The 22819-nt window shown below is 41.2% G+C and overlaps 1 long non-coding RNA gene across 1 annotated transcript; it reads right to left on the bottom strand.

Annotated features, from left to right (window-relative positions):
- Window positions 1–13173: 13173 nt before the first annotated feature.
- LOC140510215 (uncharacterized) lies at window positions 13174–21524 on the bottom strand. The gene is made up of 4 exons (XR_011969150.1): window positions 21284–21524; window positions 20813–20906; window positions 19741–19878; window positions 13174–19341 (listed from the first exon to the last, which is right to left on the bottom strand). It is a non-coding gene; the product is annotated as an uncharacterized lncRNA (long non-coding RNA).
- Window positions 21525–22819: the final 1295 nt, after the last annotated feature.

The raw sequence follows: 22819 nt of genomic DNA on the forward strand, positions 1-22819 counted from the left end.
TAATTCCATGTAATGACAGAATGGAGTTTAGAATTCTCTGAGGTGAGTTTTGAAATCACATTTTCTATTAAACTGCTGCTCCTGACTTAAAGCTCAATTTCATGGATCATCGCCTTTGGCAAAGGGGTGATAAGCAGGAGCAGCTTTGGAGAAGTTTAGAAAGTAGATGTCGGTCTTAGCTCTTCTACTGCAGAGTAAGCTCTTGAAACTGACAAAAAATAGTGAAAATTGGTTTACACATATTGATGAATTCAAGCTACAGAGAGATCTCACCTCTATAAAATGCCATGGTCTTACAGGAAATGGGGAGAGGAGAAAGAGAAAGGCTTTTATGAATGGAAGAAATTGTTCCATAAAAAGGGAAATTGGATGTTTATTCTGCCTACCAGTCTTTGTCTGACTCTTCATGGCCTCTTTTGGGGCTTTTTTGACAAAGATACTGCAATGATTTGCCATTTACTTCTCCAGCTCTTTTTACAGATGAGGTAACTGAGGCAAACGGGGTTAAGTGACTTGCCCAGGATCACATAGCTAGTATGTCTGAGGCTGGATTTGAACTCAGGAAGATGAGTTTTCCTGATGCTCTATCCTTTGCACCACCTAGTTGCCTCAAGAAAATATAGGCAGAAGAATTGGAAATTGAGGGAATGCCTATCAATTGAGGAATGGCCAAACAAACTATGGCATATGAATGGAATGGAATACTATTGTTCCATAAGAAACGATGAGCAGGTGGACTTCTGAAAAACCTGGAAAGAGTTACGTGAACTGATGCTGAGTGAAGTGAGCGGAACCAGAAGAACCTTTTACACAGAAATAGCAACATTGTGCAGTGACTAACTTCGATAGACTTATCTCTGCTTCACAATGACTCATGATGGGAAATGCTATCCACATCCAGAAAAAGAACTATGTAGTCTGAATGGAGATAGAAGCAGACTATTTGCTCTCCCCCCCCTCTCCCTTTCTCTCTGTCTCTCTCCCTTTCTCTCTCTCCCTCCCTCCCTTTCTCTCTCTCTCTCTCTCTCTCTCTCTCTCTCTCTCTCTCTCTCTCTCTCTCTCTCTCTCTCTCTCTCTTCTTTCACATGGTTTCTCTCTGGTTCTAATCCTTCATTACAGCATGACTAATGTAAAAATCTATTTAATATGAATGTATATGTAGAGCCTTATCAAATCGCATGTAGTCTTGGGGTGGGAGGAGGGGGTTAGGGAGAAAATTTGGAACTCAAAATCTAACGGAAGTGAATGGTGAAAACTAAAAATTAATTTATTAACAAATAAAAACTAAAATATAGGCACAATCCATTTTTAATGACCCTGACAACCTCAAAATAACTCTAATGTAACTGACTACTTCCACCTTGATATCTTCAGTGATGTTCAGGAAGGAAAGATACATGATTGTTAGTGTTTCATTATGTTTACAAAAATTAAATGTTTTGTAAATGCTACATTTACAAATATTAACTAATTAGGGGCCAGCATACAATAGAGAGGTATTATGCAGAGATGATCACCCTGTTTCTCTACTTAGACTCAGAGGACCACATTACACAGGATTTCAAGGAACCTTAAAGGTCATCAAGGATGTGTCAGAACCAGCTCGAACAGACTCACTGGAGACAATTGTTAAATTTTTAGTTTAGGCGTTTCCATCTAGGAAATCAGCAAACAACACAAATCAGATTAATTTGTGGTTTGCTGATTATCTGGTGACAATAAGTCCTGTGGATGTTGTGATCTAAAATTCTACATGGGAAGTCATCCCAGAAAATTATTAATGATATCCTCAAGGATCAAAAAGAAACATTCCTGTGGAAGGAAAAAAGGAGACTTGTCTAGAGAGAACAATATTGATATACCAGGGCAGTTGGGGGGTGGTCTTTGGTCTTTGATATGAGGTCTCCCTGGGAGATGCCACAGATCTGCCATATGGGGAAAGAGGTCAACCTTAAATTACTCAAGTCTTTGCCATACGGAGAGAAGACTCAGTGAGGAGCATGATAGCTGCCTTAAAGTAGTTGAAAAGGAAGAGAGATTACGTTTGTTTTATTTGGCACCCAAGAGCTGAACCAGGAGAAATGGGTGGAAATAGTCGAGATAAATTTAGCATTAATATGGTTAGAGCTATGGGCTGCCTTAGGAGGTCATGGGCTCCTCTTCAATGGATTTCTTAAATCAGATACTGGGTGACCACCTGTCAGAAGTGCTATAGAGGGAACTGTCTTTTAGGTGTAAATGGGACTACATGACTTTCAATGTCCCTTCCAACCCTGAAATTCTGTGCTTCTAGGACAGTTAGGTGGCACAGCAGATAAAGCAACAGGTCTGGAGTTAGGAAGACTCCTCCTCCTGAGTTCAAATTCAGCCTCAGACACCTACTAGCCGGTTTGCCTCAGTTTCCTCATTTGTAAAATGACCTGCAAAGGAAATGAGTATCTCTGCTAAGAAAACCCCAAATGGGTCATGAAGAGTCTAACATGACTGAAACAACTGAACAACAACAACCATGTTTCTTCTATAATCAACTTGGATTTTTTAAAGATGTGCTGAGTATAGAAACAAAGACAGCTAACCGAGAATAGAGCTAAAAGTGTGACCCGATTCCCTGAGTGGGGCAAAAGAACTAAAGCTGGGGTAGAAGGCTGCTTCCTTTTCAAGATGTTTACCACCCATCTCTTTAATAATGCATTCTAGAATTTTCCAGGATTCAAGGTCAAGGCTGCTGGCTTGGCAGACTCCATCCTTTTTCCTCTTTTGTAAATTAAAACAAAGCTGAGGATGACAAAAGGATTTTTTGTTATTATTATACTAAAAAAAACTTTTTTGCCTTTCTTCAATACTGCAAAAACTCTCCTGTTCACCAGGACTTCCTCCCACTGTGGCTCAGCAATCACATCAGCCAGTTTTTTCTCAACCTTGGGAGAGTGCGCACCTGGCCCAGGTGACTCATTTCCATCAAGGAAATCTAATGGCTCTTTGATTATCTTCTTACTTATCTTGGGTATCAGTTCCCCATTAGCCATCTCCTTCTGTTCTTTCCAATCCAAAGATCATTTCTCCTCACCCTAGAAAAACAGAAACCAAATAAGAGTTAAGCAGCTCTCTGCCTTCTCTCCATGCCTTTCAATCCTCCCAAACTCCCTGAATATCTCCTTTTTTTAGTACAGTGGGATGGTGATCTATTTCAGTGAAGGGAGGAACCATCCTGATGAAATCACTGACAGATTCTTGAAGTATTTGAAGTATAGCTAAGAATACAAAATTCCCTCCTCTTCTTTTCTCTAATCTCTCCTTTCTTCCTCCCCCACTTTTCTCTCTCCTTTCTCTGCTTTTTCCTTTCTTCTCTCCCTACGTCTCTCTCTTTTCTCTTTCTTTCTCCCTCTTTCTTCTTTTGCTTCTCTTTCTCTCTTAATTTCTTTTTCTTTCTCTTCTCTCTGTTCTCCCTCTCTTTTTTCCTTCTTTTCTGTCTCTCCTTTTTCCATATCTTTATTCCTTTCTCTCTCTATCTCTCTATCCATCTCTCTGTGTGTCTCTATCTCTTTCAGTATCCTTCTGTCTCTCTCCCCCTGTCTCTGTCTATCTCTGTCTCTCTCTCTCTATCCCTTTGTCTCTGTGTGTGTGTCTCTCTCTTTCTCTCTGTGTGTGTATGTCCCTCTTTCTTTCTCCATTATACACTTAAGCCAAGAAATACCAACTTTATCCCTCCTCCATCAATTTTGTAGATCTGTTAAGAAGCAACTCTAGCAAAATATGAATAACCCAGAGGCAGAGAGAAGATGGAAAAGCATTTGAAGTGTGCAAGGTATCACCTTAGTGATGTGAAAGGGAAGCAGATCTTTATAGCAGACAGGGGAGGCAAAGAGAAATTGTTTGTCAGTCAATAAATATTTATTAAGTACCTACTATATGTCTGGCAGCTAAGGGGTACAGTGGATAGAACACCAAGCCTGGAGTAGGGAAGACTCATCTTCATGAGTTCAAATCTGGCCTCCAGCACTGACTAGTTGCATGAAGCTGGACAAGTCCATTTACCTCTATATGTTTCATTTCCGCATTTGTAAAATGGTGACACACTGGAGAGGGAAATGGCAAAAGACTTGGCCAAAAAAACTCTATGGACAAAGTCCATAATGGTCACATAAAGTCAGATGTGACTGAACAACAACACCTTACCCAGCATTGTGCTAAACACTCGAGATATAAAAATAGTTTTGTTTTAATAAAAGCCCTTGTCCTTAGAAAGCTGACAATTTAATCACCATGAATAGTCAAGCACAACAAATTCATTTGAGTAGTTCAAGAAAAGAGAATTCCCATTGTATCCTGAGAGATCATGGGAATAGGAGGACAGGTCTATGGCTACTAGACACATGAGAAAACAAAGACATTCTGATCCAGAGTTCTGTTTGTGAGCCACAGAGACATGTGATGAGGCAGAGGCTACAGAAGGATCTCCCCATTCCAAGTTTATCTTACTATTCTATCTTACTAGTCCATGTTGCCTCCCTAGAATGTCTCATCTCATCCATCATCCTCGCCTTCCTTCATCTCATCAACAAGAAAGTGATTGGACATCCAAAGTCAGCCTATGTTCAGCTTCCAGAATTGCTTCCACATACTCCCATCATTCCCCTTGACAGCCCCCAATTTACAGACTATGCTTTTCCTTCCTCCTCCCTATTAAGTTAGGGCTGCCTTTTCCTGTGCAGTTAGATTCCCGTAAGTAAGGATCACTAGCTGCTATGGGTGAAGGACCTGGCCCTCTCTCTTCCCAAGGCCATGGGCTTCTACTTTGGTCATCACTTATGTTCCTATTGCATCCTTTGGTAAAGGAGTTTTCGAGACAAAAGGCTGTGACCTTGTGATTTTTGAAAAGTCAGGGGAAGACCAAGGGTCCAGGAACTGGAACCAACAGTAGTTTTTAGGCAGCTCCAAAGCACCAAGTCACCTGCTTGACCTGGGCCAACAGTAGCTCATGTGAGCAGGAGAGCAGCATCATCCGTTGCCTGTGATGAATTTGGTGGGGCACATGCTTCAGAGCAGCCTCTTGAAATTTGAGCCCACTCTCCCCAGGAACCAGGGTGGAACAGGAAAAGCATGCTCTCAGTAAAAGGGCCGTTTCTACTTCTGCTCTAGCTGTATCTCTCAGGAAATATGCCTTTTGGAGAAGATTTAAAAAATAGAATCATTCATTACCAAGTGATCTCATTTGAGATAATGAGGTTAGTACTCAGATTACAGGCAGCAATTTCAAGTCAAAATAACTAGGGATCAGATTTCAATGATGAAGAGAAAGAGGTGATTTAGAGAACCACCTGAGAGCCTTGAAAAAAAAGGAGGAGAAAATCAAAGATGATACTGAATTTGGAATCAGACGACCTGAGGACAGTTCTCAGATGTGCTATGTATGCGCTGTGTGACCTTGGACAAGTGACCAGTCAGTCAGGCCTTTTCAGCTTCTCATCAATGAGAGAGGGTGGGCAGGAGAGGAGAGACAGACAGACAGACAGAAATGGAAAGAGAGAGAAGAGAGAAAGAGAGAGACAAAGAGAGAGAAAAAAGAGACAGACAGAGAGTTATGGTAAACAATCCCTGAGATCCTTTGCAACTCTAGATTTATGATTTCTTGCAGATTTCCTGAAAAGTCTTAGCTATCTGAAAAGTTCTAGTGATCTGATTCTCTAAATATTAAAACCTTCATATAAACATACTATCTTTTACCACCAGATTGTTAAGTTATTCACTGTTTTAATTCTATCAAAGAAACAACCACTCTAAGTAACCAAAGACTATGGGTGTTTACTTCCCAAGCTTCACTTTTCTAAAATAATTCTAAAACTTCTCAAGACTTGGCTCCATTTTGGTTTCCAGATCCCTATTTCACTTTGCCTGGCTAGTAAGGATTGTTAAGGGTCTTCACTAACACAGGGTGGCACTGTTGCATTAGGTCACCCTTACTTAGAGTTTTTTCCCTCTTCAAATGTGTTGTGAATTCTGGCTACTTTAAGCCAATTTTAGGAGCGGGGCACCAGTGAGGTTCTGTATTCAAGATATTTAATATGTACATATACATGGGTGTATATGTATGTATGTATGTATGTAATGTGTGTATATATACAAACGTGTGTGCATCCCTGACAAGCCCAACCAGGAATAAATACCTTGGAAAGATTGGGAAAAAAAAAGTCCAATTTATGCCCAAATACACAGATCTGCATTTTTTCTAGTTGCCAAGGATTGGAAGTAAAGTATCTATCTATTAGAAACTAGCTGAAAAATGGTGGACAGAACCTTGGGGGGCACTCACAGTTAGTGAGCATAATCTGGATAAAGATCCAGTGGAGGAAGCCCAATAGAAGTGACAAAGTGGGCTCGTTCATTCATTCATTCAGAATTGGATTTGGAATAGTTCTTAGGCAAAGAACTGTGATGAGGCAGCTAGGTGAATAGAGCACTGGCCCTGGAGTTAAAGAAGAATCTGAGCACAAGTCCAGGCTTACATTTGATACTAGCTGTGTGACCTTAGGCAAGTCACTTAATCTCAATTGCCTTGCCTTCCCCCCCTCCAAAACCAAACCAAAAAAAAAAAAAGTATTGTGATGAATAGATATAAATCTATTATAAATTATAAAATTCATAGCAGGTCATTTATACTCAGATGTCTATTTCTAAGTTAGTTGAACACAGCTTGTTCTCATAGATGTGCTGAACATTCTCCTTGTGCCTTTACTTACAGGATTAATGCAGAAAGCACAACTTGAGGACAGCCTCTAGAGTGATCAGAATCAGTGACTGAATTAGGTTTGGCTATGTTGAACCAGGGGCAGGATCTTTGCCCCTATCGTACCCATGCCTTCGTGATTCTCTGTCTTCTTGGCTCTGCACAGCCAGGAGCAAAGCAGAGCAGGGGGAGAAAGAGAGATATCAAAGGGACATGATATTGAATATTCTCTTTTATAAGTTCACTAGGTTTTAATGGTAGGAATTCTGCTTTCCAGAGCATGCTGGTATTTGAGCTAGGTTTTGCCTGAAAGATTGTTCTATGGAGAACTCACCCAAGGCAAGTGCTCACATGTAGGGCAGAAGAAGCCATACAAGGACACTCTCATGGTCTTTTTGAAGAACTTTGGGATCTACTGCATGACATAGGAGACACTGGCACAGGACCACCCAGCATGGCTTGCCTGCTTCAGAGAAAATGCTGTGCTCTATGAGCAAAGCAGAATTGAAATAGCTCAAAGGAAACATGAGATGTGCAAATTGAAAGACATCTCCATTCCAATGTTCATACAGACTGCTTGTGCCTGACCTATTGTAGAACCTTCTGAGCTTGTACTGGTCTGATCAGCCACAGTCGGAAACACTGAATCTTGACCCCAACCTAGTGATGTCAGTTTGGTGCTCTTTGACAACAGCCAACTATAGTAGAAAGAGCCCTGGATTTTGCATCAGAAGACATGGGTTTGAACCTCACATCTTCTGTTTATCACTTGTCCTCTTGGCCAGGTCCCTTTGGTTCTGTTTCTTTATCTCTAAGTTGTACTGAGATCTTCCAGCTGTGCCCACAAAGGTCCAAAGCATCTGGTGGAGCCCTGGTGAGAGACGCTGCACTCTTCCTCAGCTTAGGATGCTTGTGTCACACGTTTTTGCCTTATTGTTATTTTGTTGTCACTGGACTTTACTAGGGAAGGCTCCCTGGAGGCAGGGGTATATCTGGAAATTACTGTGGTATTTTTTAAAGTCAAAAATAAAGTTTTTACAAAGGCCTCTGATGAATAGTAACCCATTGGGGACACCTTTTTTAAAATTCTTATTTTCATTTCCAAATTCTTTCTAACCTCTATGCATTGAGAAGGCAGCAAATATATTACCCATTATACATATGAAGTCATGTCAAACGTATTTCCTTACTAACTACATTCCCTCCTACCCTCCCAAAAAGGGAAGAAAAAAGGAAAGAATTTTGGGGACAATTTTCAAACCTCGCCCAGGACTCACAAATGCCTTGTCCTTTCCCTCATCTACATTAGTGGACCTGGTAGCAACATTCCATTTAAACAAGGAAATATATTTATATGCAGTAACAGCGATATTGTTTTAAGAACAACTTTGAGTGACTAAGCAATTTTGACTATTATAAATATCCAAATGAACTACAAGGGACGTGTGAAGAAAGATGCTATCTGCATCCAGAGAAAGAACTGATAAATAGATGTATAGAATGATTTTACACACACACACACACACACATACACACACACGCACACACATATATAAATTTATGCCTAATGGTAGCCATCTCTAGGGTGGAGGGGGGAAGGAAAAAAAAGGAAAGAAATTTATATGATAAATTTATTATATATTTTAAAAGAATTCCAAGTTGTACATAATAAAGGCGCAATTTCATGTGCAATTATCTTTTTATTACTCTACTGCTTGCATGTTTTATTTCATAAATTAAAAATAAAATATAAAAAATAAATGAGAAAAAAGCTGCTGCTGCATCCCTGCTGCTACTGCATCCCTGCTGCTACTTTCTGACTTCTTTTTATGCAAAAGATGTGAGTTTTGTTCATCATTTTTTTGGGTCCCTAATACTGATGAAGCACTGGCTTGATTGTGCCTGGCTACCATCTTGGAGCAAAGAGAGCATAGGAGAGAAGAGGGGAAAGATGGGTTGGTAATAACATCTGGTTCATTTCCCCTTTTGATTTATTTCAAGCTAAATCCCATTTTCATAATCCACAGTGGTCTCCAGTCCTTTGCCATTCTGTCTTAAGTGGAGTTTTACATGGCTCTCGATCTAACATCTTCCAAGTGAATTAACGAGCACTTGGCTCCATCTCTCATTTGCACAACCAGCATTTGGCATAAGAGCCAACCAGTATGAAGCTTTGGTATTGGTACCCTTCATGGATGAATTAATTTAATTGTTCAGAAATTGTAGTAAATAGACTAAACCATTGTTTTCAGTCAAATGTTTATTGTTCAGAGTTTCAACATCAGAACACATGGTGAGCAAAGCTGGGGAAAGAAGGCCGGGTAGTACAGGATTTGAATCTTGGACAGTATTGTACAGCAAGAAATTACAACTTTAAGAAAATTATCTTAAAACCATTGGAAGGCTCCCAGGAACCAAAGCAGGGTGAAACAAACAGAACCCCAAAAAGAACTTATTCTGCCCCTTACTACCTCAGACACATGAGCCTCTCTGAGCCCCAAGTTCCTCATTAACAAAATCCAGAGTTTGGTCTTAAGGGTGACCTCTAAGGTCCCTTCCAGCTAAATCTATGAGCCTAAGAATTCTGCACATAATTGGCCAGCTTGTCCTTCCACTTTCCTCCTTACCAGGGATTCTTACCCCTTCTGGGGGATCATGGACCTCTTTAGCAGACTGAGGAAGTCTATGGATTTCTCCACCTTCTCCAAATGATGTTTTGGAATATATAAAATAAAGCATATAGGTTTTCAAAGGAAATGAATCATACTGAAATACAGTTATTGATTTTTTTAAGTTCACAAACCTCAAGTTAAGAATCCTTGCCTTATGGGGAATAGAATCCATCAAGGACAGGACTTAGAATGAGAGACATCAAATTTTAATCAGTGGGTCTTGGAGCTGAGCTGCCCTGCCTCACTTTGCCTCACTCAGGGACTGTGAACTCTTCAAGGAAAGGGCTCATCTTTTACTTTTATTTTTATCTCCAGTGACTAGGCACATAATAGACACTTAGCAAATGCTTCGTGACAGATTGACTTCAATCAGCCTAGATTTTCAAGCGTGGAGACCTCACTGTCCCTACACAGGTATGAACACCAGCAAACATCACCACCATGTTTATATGTGTGAAATCAAGTTTTATTGGATGTCAACAGCCTTGAGGTGGTAAATGAACCACAAAATGGTAATGAGGAAGGAAGGAGAAATTCATCCTAACCATTTTAACAGAAAGAGCTGCTTCAGTTCATCAAAGAACCAACAGGTGGCAGTAGTGGAAAACAAGCAAAAGGCAGTGCAGACTAGCCACAACCCTACTGAGAAAATCAGCATCACTGTGAGGAAGCTTGAAGGAATACATCTGAAGGCAGAATGATGACCCCAGGAGCCGCTAAGAGCTAGCGAGGCCATTGGTGTCCTATATGCAAATTCCCTTAGATAGGTTTCTCCTCCCCTTGGTGGCATGAAAATTTGAGGGGGTTGGGGAATTTCCCATGTTTTATCCTGCCATTGTATTTGAACTAATGTTTTCTAGTTTGTTCTGGTTAAAAATATGGGGAGCATCCATTGGGGGCTCCTGAGATATGTATATATATATATATATATATATATATATATATATATATATATATATATATATATATATATATATATATATATATATATATATATATATATATATATATATACATATACATATACATATACATATACATATACATATATTGAATACACACTGAATCAAAGCATGCCTTGAATCTTGGGTAGATTCCCTGGACGCACACTGAGACAGGGTCTAGGCTGACATTCTCTAAAAACTTGGTATTACCATTCAAAAGGCCTTGCTTCAATACTTCAAGGATTCTCAATTTCATTAGCAATGAAACTTCACTGATGCTGACCACAGCCCTTTGGGGCTTTTCTAGAGTTTATGACCAAAGACAAAAATAACTTAAAAGCCAGTCAATCTTCTGATCAAGGAGTCTCTACCAGTTTAGCTGGATTAGACCCAGAACAGCAAACATAATCCATCACTGGGCCAATACCTCAATCCTTTCCTCACAGGAAAACATGGACTTCAAGGTCTCCTAGTGACTTCAATGCCATTATGAGGAACCAGAAGAGGGCTTAGTGAAATGGTCCTAGAACTTACTTCACATACTCATACATACATAAATTGCACATTACAAAACTCTTCCCCTTACACAAAGTTCATATGCAGAATTTGTACCTATACCTGTCCTTCATTAGATGATAAATGATCAAAGATATATCTACAGAGTAGAAAATAGTGGATGTCATTGAGTAGGAATCAATTTTAAGTCCTAAACTTGGGCTCAAATAAATATAACAACTTCATTACAGGATAGGGAAATATGGCTAGCCAATAACCATTTTACAGTAATCTGAGAAGAAATAGAGGTATGAGACGCTTGTAAGGTCAATATGACTCAACTCATGACAAAGTAGCCACAAATATCTAATTCAGTTCAATTTGATTGGGCAGATGGTCTAGTAGATAAGACACTGGACAGTGTGAGAAAAAGTCCAGTTCAAATCCTGTCTCAGATGCTTAATGGTTGCATTACCCTGAGTAAATCTTCATCTCTCTGTACCTCAGTTTCCTCATCCAGAAAATGAGGGAGTTGGACTCAATTACCTTGAGGTTCATTTCACTTCTAAAAATACATGAGCTTGTGATTCAACAAACATTTGTTAAGCACCTGCTTATTAAACATGCAAGGCACTGTGCTAAGCCCTGGGGGTGTTAGACCTGGCATAATTATCTCAAAAATCTTAATTTGTCTTCAGCTGCAAGATGTACATTGCTCCCTCTGGCCACAGTTCTTGTTCCACATACTGTATGATTTTCATCATGTACACATGAGGAATTGTCATCTTTGATTAAGATTTTATTGGAAGGTTGGGCTGAGGTTCTAAGCAGAGATACTCTGTAGTTACAGAAACATAATGAATGATCTCATAAATCAAGAGACATTAATTACCTGCAAAAGCAACAAAATGAAACTAACAGAGCCTAATAAAAAGGCATAAAGAATAAAAAGCAGTGTAATATCTATTTGATTAATTTGAAAAAACTTCTGTGACTCTCTGAGAACAGCCAGCAGGGGATGGGCTGGCATTTGATACGCCATTAATACAATTTGCACCATGCTTTCTTCAGCAGCCAAGAGAATCCGACAGACCTATTCAAAAGCATGTTATGAATTAAGCCAAGTCAAAGCTTAAAGTCAGATATTAAAGATGCAAAGGTTCATGCCCCACATCCAGACCATGTCCAAATTACCTAACATGAAAGCATCTACTACCACTGTTTCCTCCTACTTCGTGGATGGGGGTAGCTGCCTTCAACTGTAGTCTGAACAGGCTGCTCCTTTCAAATTAACCAGACTGATGAGCAAGGAACTCTCCCTTAGGTTTGTGAAGAGGCAGGCTCTTCGCCTTTCCCTTACTCCATAAGGTGTGAAGAAGACAGTGATGCATGAAGAACTCTTAGCCTTTCATTTAACTAGCTATATGCCCTTAGGTCATTACCTCCTCTTTCTCCAGCTCTGAAGTTCCATGTATTTTATCAATCTCTGATTCTATCAGGAAAGACTACACTAAATTTAAACAATCATCATTGTTATTTTGTAAAAGATATTGTCATATCTACATTGTCATTCCATTGTCACTACATGAATTGTTTTGGTGGGCTTGACTTCAGATTTTGTCACTAGTAAAATGGGAATTTACAGGTTACCTAGTCCAATCCCCTAATTTCACAGAAGAAGTAACAGGGGCCCTGAAGGTTAAATGATTCATCCAAAGATACACAGATAGTAAGCTGCAGAGACAAGATTTGAACTCCACTCTTCTAATACTCCAAGTTCACTCATCTTTCTGCTACCCAGTGCTATGTATTAGGTAATTGTAAGGACAATGTTTTGAAAACCTTGAAGGCCTACTGAATTAGTTATTGTGTAATTACTATGGGAAGGGGAGAATCACATTTAACAGAGACTGAATTCCAATTATTAACTGACGAGGATAACACAATTCTGATGTATATTTATATTCACACTCATTTAACTATTCTTTCATCCATCAGAGATGATTATCATAATAAGTACCCTTCAGAGAAATCCTGCCCTATGTAGGGGAGGTGACTTTGTCTTCTGGCAGGTCCTTTGAAGATGGAAAAGATTTCAGTACTATAAAGACAATCATTTTTGAAAGAATTATGAGCTCTGATCAATACAACAATTCCGGAGGACAGCTGATGAAGAATGATACCCACTACACAGTTGCATAAAGAAACTCACACATGGTCCATGCAGGAGTTTGTTTTGCTTGAGTACATATAGTGTGTATATTTGTTACAAGAGGGTTTTTTTTTCCTTTTTTTTGCAAAGAAAAAGGGTGAGATGGAGAAAACAGAGCTTTATTAACAGAAGAATTTTTTAAAGTACTTCACTTATAATCCTGGAAAGACTTATATGAACTGATGCAAAGTGAAATGAGCAGAACCAGGAAAACATTGTATTCAGTATCAGCAGCCTTGCTGATGAATTCATTCATCAGCAATGAATGACTCAGCTCTTCTCAGCAACAGGATGATCCAAGACTCAAAATGAGATAACTCAACAGAGGAGGAAGAACAATACTGTCCATATTCAGATAAAGAAGTGATGGACTCCGAATGCAGATGGAAGCATTTTTTCACTTACTTTATTCTTTCTTGTGTTTTTCCCCTTCTAATTTATTTCTTCTTTCACAACTAACTAATATGGAAATATTTTTACATGATAGCACATGTACATACTACATCAAAATGCCTACCATTTTCAGAAGAGGAGAGGGGAAAGGAGAAAAATTTAGAATTCAAAATCTTGTAAAAATGAATACTAAAATTTTTCTTGACATGTAATTGGGGAAAAAATACTATTAAACTTTAAAGAAATGGAAAGGAAAAAGAAATCTCACTGATACGGTTAGCAACTGTTCCTGCCAGTACTTGCTTCCAGAGGACCAGGCTAACTGAGTTTAGTAAGGTTCATCCTCAGAAACTTGGCGATGGAGTAGCCCGCAGAATGGAAGTGTGTTTGAGGGCGAGGGAGGTGGGGAGGGGAGAGGAGGCGGGGAGGGGAGAGGAGGCGGGGAGGATCTTACTCGGTTGCGAAAGAATATCAGTCCACTGGACCCAGATGACTCAGGAGAAGAAGGTGAGGTTATCGACCTTGCACAGCCCTCCCTCCCTCAAATCAATGTCAAGTGCAAGTCATGTCATCACCTTGATGTCATGTCCTCTTCGAGAAGGAAGGACAAACACGACAACAAAAACAACAACTCCGGAATACCTCGTACTTAGGCTGCATGCAGCCTGCTTTGTGTGAAGGCAGGAACTGTGTGCCGATGAAATTACATCTTGGAAAATCTGAAGCATTGTGTAATAACACACTGTGGAGGTCTCCAAGCAAAAACCAGTTTCGGGAATGTCGGGTCCTGGAGACCTCTCCTGGGCAGGCGCCTCAGGTCAAGAGGGCGCCCTCGCTCCTTCCTACGGACTGAGGATCCAGCTTGGGCTGGCAGAGTCTCGTGTTCTTGGACGCCCGGGAGGCTAGGGGCCTATCCAAAAATAGTGGCCGCAGATTCTCCGGGTCCAAAACCCGAGCTCGAAGGAAAGGACCGGCTTTCTAAAAAGAATGGACTCGAAACAAAGTCAAGTGCAAGTCATGTCATCATTTCTCTGATGGCACGGTCTTCAGCAACAAAGGACGAGCACACACACAGGACAGCTGTAGCTCCCCCCTCACTCCCCTTCTCTCCCGACTCCAAACGATTCTCCAATACTGCCAAGTGGGAGCAGCCGGCGTCTTGTGCCAAAGGACTTCGGGAGATGCCCGGGTAGGGAGTGGGAGGACGCTGAAAACAAAGAAAGGTGGAGAAGGAGAAATAAGAAAGTTTTGTGGTTGATTCATTTCATTCATTCATTCATTCATTCATTCATTCATTCATTCATTCATTCATTCATGGAGAGTCAAGGAAGATAGAAGCAAATCTGCCCCACATCTATGAGCAAATGAGGTTTATTAAGAGTTGTGGTCTCTTCATTAGCCTATCTTCTCATTACCTGGGCCCCCCATAGAGAAGGGAACCTGACCTTTCCTTTTTTCTGCTGGGGGCTGTCTTACTCCGCAGGTGCCAAGCACTTCCATGTAGTCTTTTCGATGTTATCTTGGTGCGTAGCTATGTTTGAGGGGAAGAGGTACTAGGGACCTGGACCCCGGACCTCGACACTTGCACCTTGCTCCCCTAAGGTGATCTTTAAGAGCAGGCGGCTTTCACAAACGTACCTCTTGTCCTTCTATAAATTGTCTTCATGGCTTCTACTCTCTTCTACTCTTCAATCTCTACCTTTCCCCTTCCCTCCTTTCTTTTCTTCTGACTTTCCATTCCTTCCCCTCTTATTCCCTCCCATCCCCTTCGTTCCTCCTGCCTCCTGTCCTTTCCTTCTCATTTCAATTGTTTTTCCTCACTCCTTTTTCTTCCCTCTCCACTTCTATCTTCTTTCCTCCCCATTCTCCTGTCTGTAAGTGTGCGTGTGTTTATATGTGTGTATGTTTATGAATTAATGTTCAAATCTAGTGTCTGTGTTGTGAGTTGTTATCCATGATTTCTGAAATGAACCATGGCTCACAAGTCTCAGATCATGCTATAATCAAGGGAAAAATTGCAAAGAAATAAACAGATAATCCACACCTTCCTGGTACTGTTCAGTAAACCCTCTGGTAGAAATGAACATTGTTGGTGTTGTTTTTAAAATCCAACTCAACAAACATTTATTAAGTTCCTAAAGTTTGCAGAGCCCTATGCCAGAAGATGGGGGAAATACACACCTAATATAATCCATGATCTCTCTCCCCATGAACAGTCCATGCGATCTGCAACATTCACTACTTTATTTTGTGACTATATTGGTGTATTCTGCTCCTACTCCATTATTTTTTTCTAACAGCCTTTTGCAAAGAACTGAACAGTGCATATTATTTCTAAATCAAAGATGCACCTAAAAACACATAACCAAACTACCCAGTCATTGCATGAAAATTTTACATATTTAAGCCTCAGAAAAGGCTGAAGAGTGTAATATAAAATAATGCATCACCCATGAATCCATTGCCCCCAAAAGGCCCTGGATCAGATTCTAGGACCTAAGTCCCTCCCTCCCCAGAAAAATTAAGTCTCATAGAAAATTTCATTCTGCCTACTGTAAAGCAGGGGTGGCACTACCAGTTCTGTGACTTGACTGAGCTGCTGTCACTCCGCAGTGGGAAGACAGATGTAAAAGGACGTTGAAAATGGTATGATTCTTCTGAGCCATAGGGTAATTATTATTGTCGATGAGAATTTTGCAGCTCAGACACTGTCTGATTTAACCTTTGCAGCCAACTTCCCGGGATTAGCGAAGCTCCTTACTGCTTGGTGCTTCACGAGAACTCCACTAATTCCAGGCAGTCCCGGAGTCTCAGGCACATTCCCTGACACGCTATGGCAGAAGATCAGTTTCGTTTTGTTTTTGTTTTTTTTACCATCCTCAAGTACTCCCATCTCAGTGACCTTCTGCTTTGCCTTTTACATATTGTCAGAAGCTCGATAGGCTATGTCTCCATTTGGAGAGAAAACAGGATACATTCATAGAAAATTGCCGGTAATAGGAACAGAAGGACAGTTTGTCTTTGAAATCAAGTTCTTCCAAAGGCTCTGGCCTCCACGCTGCCAGGAACAAAATGAAAATGTTTTATAATGGGGTAATGAACATCATCAGACCAAGTCTCTCCCCCGCGCCATTCCCCATTTTGTCTCGTTGAAAATCGCTAATGAGGATCAGATGATGTTCACCAAACGGGGCTAGGCTCAGTGTACTGGTCCACCTAGGCTCTGTCCCCATGGCTTCCTTCCACTCCCTGTCTCACCCTCTACTCAATCTAAAAAGGCAACCGCGGAACTCTAACCCACAGAAACAGAAAAACAAATCATCCAAACCATGATTACCCTCGGGCCATGAGTGCCTAGATGAAAGCACAAACCCACAGGAAGGCAACAGTGAATTTTAATTAACGCTGTAAACATTATTTTTGAGCTGTGGGCAGACCAAGGTAAAAATCATGTCTACTTATGCTAGGGTTGCAGGGGAGATTTTACAAGCAGGGAGAACAAGACCTAACCAAGGAAAAATTGTGAAAGAGGTTTAAAAAATGGATTCTCTTGTTTTGCTTTTCCTCTCTCCTGTATCCCACCCTCCCATTGTGGTCAACGTTTTCCCTCCTCTTCCCTTAGGTACCCAGTCCTTAAGGCTCTCCCTCCTGTCTTGTCAAAACCTGCTTTCAGGGAAGGATCTGATGATCTATTTATACTGAGATACGTGGTGAGGCTTATTTACTTCTCCCAGCCTTAAGGCCAATAAGGTTTAGAGAGGTGGTAGGAAATAATGAATAGAGGACTGGCTTTGCCCACCCTGGGTGGTCACCATCTGTCAGGGTTCTGGGCAGTTCTCTGAATTACAAAGCAGAGCCTGAATGACCACGGCAGTAGGAGCTCCTCACTCATAAGATCACCACACAGTTCTAAACGTTTATCTTGTCTTATGGTCTCTACTTGGAGTTCTCTGGGGAAAAAATCTGGGATGGAGAGAAATAAAAGTTAGCAATCATAACTGTGGGGAAAAAATTTACAGTAAGTTTCTCTGATAAAGTTCTCATTTCTCAAATATATAGAGAACTGAGTCAACTTTATAGAAATAAGAGCCATTTCTCAATTGATAAATGATCAAAGGATATGAACAGGCAATTTTCAGATAGTAATCAAAGCTATCTTTAGTCATGAAAAAATGCTCTAAATTTCTATTGACTGGAAGAATGAAAATTAAAACAACTCTGAGGTATCACCTCATATCTATTATGAATAGTTAATATGACAGAAAAGAAAAATGATCAATGCTGGAGAAGATGTGGGAAAATTGGGACATTAACATATTGTTGGTTGTGAACTGATTCATCCGTTCCGTAGAACAATTTGGAACTATGACCAAAGGGCTATAAAACCATGCATACCTTTTAAATCAAGCAATGCCACTACTGGGTCCATATCCCAAAGAGATTTAAAAAAAAAAAAAAAAGGAAAAGGACCTATATGCACAAAAATATTTATAGCAGCTCTTTTTTGTGGTGGCAAAGGATTGGAAATTGAGGGGATGTCCATCAATTGTGGGACAGCTGAAAAAGTTGTCATATTTGATTGTGATGGAATACTATTTTTCCATAAGAAATGACAAGTGGGATGCTCCCAGAAAAATCTGGAAAGACTTATATGAACTGATGCAAAGTGAAATGAGTAGTACCAAGAGGACATTGAAGCACTACTGATCCACCCAGGGCTAGAAGGGACCATGCAGGACAATGGCTTCATTTCACTTTACAAATTGGCAAACTGCAGCCCAGAGAAATTAAATGACTCTTCTACAGTCACAAGGATAATGTTGTTTTATTCAATCATGTCTGACTCTTCATGATTATATTTGAGGGTTTCTTGGCAGAGATACTGGAGTGGTTTGCCATTTCTTTCTCCAGCTCATTTTACAAGTGAGGAAACTGAGGCAAACAGGGTTGAGGGACTTGCTTAGGGTCACATAGTAAGTGTCTGAGGCTGGATTTGAATTCAGATTTTTCTTACTCCAAGTCTAGTGCTCTATATGCTGCATCACCTACCAGCCCCAAGAATACTGTAGTGAACATCAAAGGCAATCCTTGAACTCAGGTCCATGGACTCCAAGGCCAGTACCTCCTTTGCCCTCAAACTATACATAGTACTTTGCTCTTTGTCTTGTATCTCCTTAAACCATTTAGGATTATAGCTCTAGAGACAGAAGTTGGCTCAAAAATCATCGGATCCAGGGGTTTATTTTTGAGTCCTGGTCCCCTAGAGCGGTCAGTGTGGTGAAGCATGTGGATGACCCTTCTCAGAATTTTAGATGCATGAAATGACACAGACGGGATGGGCTGCAAAGGAAATTAATTATATTGGATTACAGCAATCAAAAACATTTTATAAGTTCAGAGACCCCAAGTTGCCCAATCTAGTCCAATTCCCACATTTTACAAATGAGGAAACTGAGACCCTGAGCACTGAGGTGACTTGTCCAAGGTCATAATGGCAGGAAGTGACTCGACCAGGACCCAAACCAGGGTGTCCTTTATTCAGATGCAGAATTTATTCCTCGGCACCATGCTGCAGGTAAAGAGACATGGAGAGCTAGAGCATTTATTAGGCACTGACTTTATACCAGGTACTATGCTAAGTGCTGGGAATACAAACAAGAACAAAGAGAAAAAGAGTTCCTACCTTTGAAGGGCTTAATGCGGGAAGATACTGTGGCAAAGTGGATAGCCTCTTCTTTTTAAAGGTGTTATTTTCCTCAGCATTTTTTTGGTTCTCCTTTAGCAGGCTGTTGACATACTTTTCAAGCTCTTCTATGGCCCGAGCTCATTTCATATTCATTTTGGAGGTACTGGAGGCAGAAGCCTTGACTTCTTCTGACAGTATGCCTTGTTCTTCCTCATCTGAAAGGGTGCAAGGAGACACCTGTTCACCAAGAAAGTAACTTTCTATGGTCTTATTTTTTTTCCCTTTTTTGGGCATTTTCCCAGTCAGTTACTTAACTTCTGAATCCTTTGTGAAGAGGAAGGTCCTAGTGCTCCTCTTCTCCCCAGTACCGTGCTCAAGGCTGAGATTAAGATTAACTGCTCAACTCCTCCAGGGGCTTTGGGTGGGGGCAGGGCCATCCCTCAGAGCTGGGGTTCAAATCAGCTGCTCAATTCCACCAGAGGTTCTAAGTTGAGTTGCCTAGACAATGGGCCCAGGCTGCTTCCACAGCCACTGTAGCCATTTGCCTCCTGGGGTTAGTGCTGGGGGAACCTCATTCCCCTCTTGCCCAGCTGGGAAAGCCCTCCCACACTGACCTTTGGAGCTTTCTTTGTCGATTGTGGGTTGAGGGATCTGGGACCTTCCCTGCTGGGAATTCTGCCCTGGATGTGTATTCAGGTCCTGTTCCTCCCAGTGCCTCGTGGTCAGGGCTGGGCTCTGCTCCACTCAGCGTCCTGTGAGATAGACCTTTCCTGTCAGCCTTCCAGGTTACCTTTCACTCTGTTGTTCCGTGGCTTCTGCTGCTCTAGAATTTGTTGAGAGTCATTTTTACAGGTATTTTGTGGGCTGTGGGGGAAGCACTAGAGTATATGCGTCTTTCTACTCCACCATCTTGGCTCCGCCCTGGTTTCCAATATATAATGCACCATAATGCGCCATCAACAAAGGCTTTAGAGGCACATCCCTTTTCTGATAGTTATTTGAAAATACTAGAAATAAGATGTCTTCCAAGTCATCACCAGATAGAGCAAACATTTGTAGAACTTCCAGTCGACTCCCAATGGAGCTATGTCACTATGGAAGATATTTTTGCTTGGGAACAGAACTCCAGATTCCCACTGCCACCGCCAAGAGAATATGGGATGGATATGGGATATATGTGGAATATGGGGAAGGGCTGAGAAAGGAAAATATGATTCTGTCGACAGCCTTCAAGATCTGGTAGGATTTAGAAAGGGCACTCAATCTTTCAGTGTGAGGAAGAGCTCCTCTTTTCCACAAGCATTTCCCAAACACCTACTTTGTAAGATTAAATTACACAAGGGATTATCTGGGGCAGGTATTGTGGAGGATGTGTGAAAAGAAGACTTTGTCCTCAAGAAACTTATAGTCTAGTAGAGAGCATAAGAATAGACAAACGACTGCAACACAAGATGGAACACATTCAGGGAGAGTTTCTAGGAGGGGGAGATCATTTTCAATTGAGGGGATTAGAGAAGTCTTCCCCTTTTACGCTGTAAGTTCCTGGAGGGCAGGGACTGTATTTTTTTCTTTTTAACGGCTTGTCTGTGGAATGATAGACAGGTCTTTCAGTGTCTTCCAACACTATCTAAGGTAATGAGTGGCAGGTAATGTGCTAATCTACATCAGGACATGACATTTACATACCAGGGGATCCCAGTACCAATGAAATCACATTTTCTCCTATCAGTATTTTTTGAAATCCATCCCAGATGCTGTTTAGGCCAGAGTTCATTAATTTCTGAAAGAAAATACAAAACAGTCCTGGTTACAAATGGAAGAGATTGAATTAATCATTTATTAATTGCCTATTGCCAGGGACTGTGCTAGACTCCGGGAAAGTCAATGCAAGAGCTTTGCAAATTGCCCCTTAATGCTGGTGCCCTCCCTTTGCAGACTCTCTCCAATTTATCCCATCCATAACTTGTTTGGACAGAGCTGTCTGAGTCAGGAGCCAGTCTTTGCGTTTATTTGAATCCCCAACAGCTTAGGACAGTGCCTGGCACATGGTAGGTACGTTAATAAATACTTCTGGATTTGACTTAACAAAAGTAAAATAGTCCTTGTCCTCTGAGAGTTAAGTTTCTAAAAGGAAAGACAAACCTAAGAGTACTTTACCCAAGAGCAGGAGTTGAACGAACGACTGTCATAGCTGTCTATCAGCTGGTCCTGGAAATAGCCTCCATTATGCTAAACTGGAAACAACACAACAAAGGAGATAATGCCATTCAAAAGGCCATTCCAGGAGCTAGTTAATTCAGTGTTCTCACATTAAAATCTATCAGCTATGACTTTGTACTCACATATGCTTACTTGTGTGTGTATGTATATGTGAATATGTGCGTGAGTGTGTGTGTGTGTGTGTGTTTGTGTGTGCCCAAGCGTGCATTATGCCTCTAGATTCCAGCTGAAGACAGCCAACATCTCCAGATGCCCATGTGGTGCCAGGTTGTTATAGTAACAATTGTTCTCTAGTGGCTGGGGCTGAAGTGGTTTGTCACCACTTGGCTGAGTTTTCCTGCTTTAAAGGCCAAGGAAGCAAAGAGACGTTTGAAATCCATGAGGGAAGGGGGAGAATAAGCCCCAGTCAGGCCAGTCAGCTGGAGGGGCCCCATTTGAGAGACCAGGGGAGGCCCAGTCCACACAAGCAAGATCAATGTCAGAGTCACGAGAATCTAAGCCGGCCAGAGCTGAGAAGGGCTTCCCAGTCCCCTGGAAAGGAAAGTAAGGCAGGCTCTCCCAGGAGGCAGCCCTCCTTTCCCCCGGCTCTAATTACTGCCATTCTTTGGGCACTGCTATGCACACCAGATGTGGGAGCAGAGGGTTAACAGAAGGACAGGCTGGAAATAAGGCATAGGAACCAAGGACATTTTAGGTCCCCACTGCCTCTACCCTTCCAAACCTGCACCACCAGGGACCCTTTCCCTGGCAGGTGCTTTCTCTCTGGTTCCCTGGAAAGCCCTGGCATCAGTAAGCATGGAAGATGCTGTCTATTAGGAGGAACTTTTGTAAAATAAGGATAAATTGGGGAACACAAAAAACCAAATCAGAAAGCCCACAAGCAGAGGCTGGGATACAGGCACATGACTGCCAACAAAGGAGCCTTCTATAGTGCAGCAACTTGAACAGAATTGATTCCATCCTCATGATTTAAAAAAACAATCAAAAGGTTCAACCCCAAAGTAAAAGGCTACTCATTTTCAGTCCCGTTGGCTCCACTAGAGATGCCTTTATCAATAGAGGCATCTTAGTATCCTCTCTTTCCCCACAGACAGCCCTCCCATCTAGTATTTCCACCCTTGGCAACAAACACCTCTACTCTCCACCTAGTCTGGTTCCCAAACTTGGATGTTCTTTCAAAGAGGTTTTTTCATTTAAGATCCAAAGAATGGTGGAAGGGGTAAATAGACCTGAGAAGTCACCAAGTCCAATCCCCTCATTTTACAGAAGGGGAAAATGAGGCAGAGGGTTTAAGTGACTAGCCCTGGGTCACACAGCTAGTAAGAGTCTCAGGCAGGAACTGACCATTTTACTCATAGGGCCCTACTACTATAAATGTCTGTAAATGTAGTAAGATTTGAACCCTTGGGGCAGCTAGGTGATGCAGTGAGTAGAACACAGGCCCTAGAATCAGAAGGACTTGAGTTCAAATCC

Source organism: Notamacropus eugenii, chromosome 6, assembly GCF_028372415.1.
Source record: "Notamacropus eugenii isolate mMacEug1 chromosome 6, mMacEug1.pri_v2, whole genome shotgun sequence".
Lineage (NCBI taxonomy): Eukaryota > Metazoa > Chordata > Mammalia > Diprotodontia > Macropodidae > Notamacropus > Notamacropus eugenii.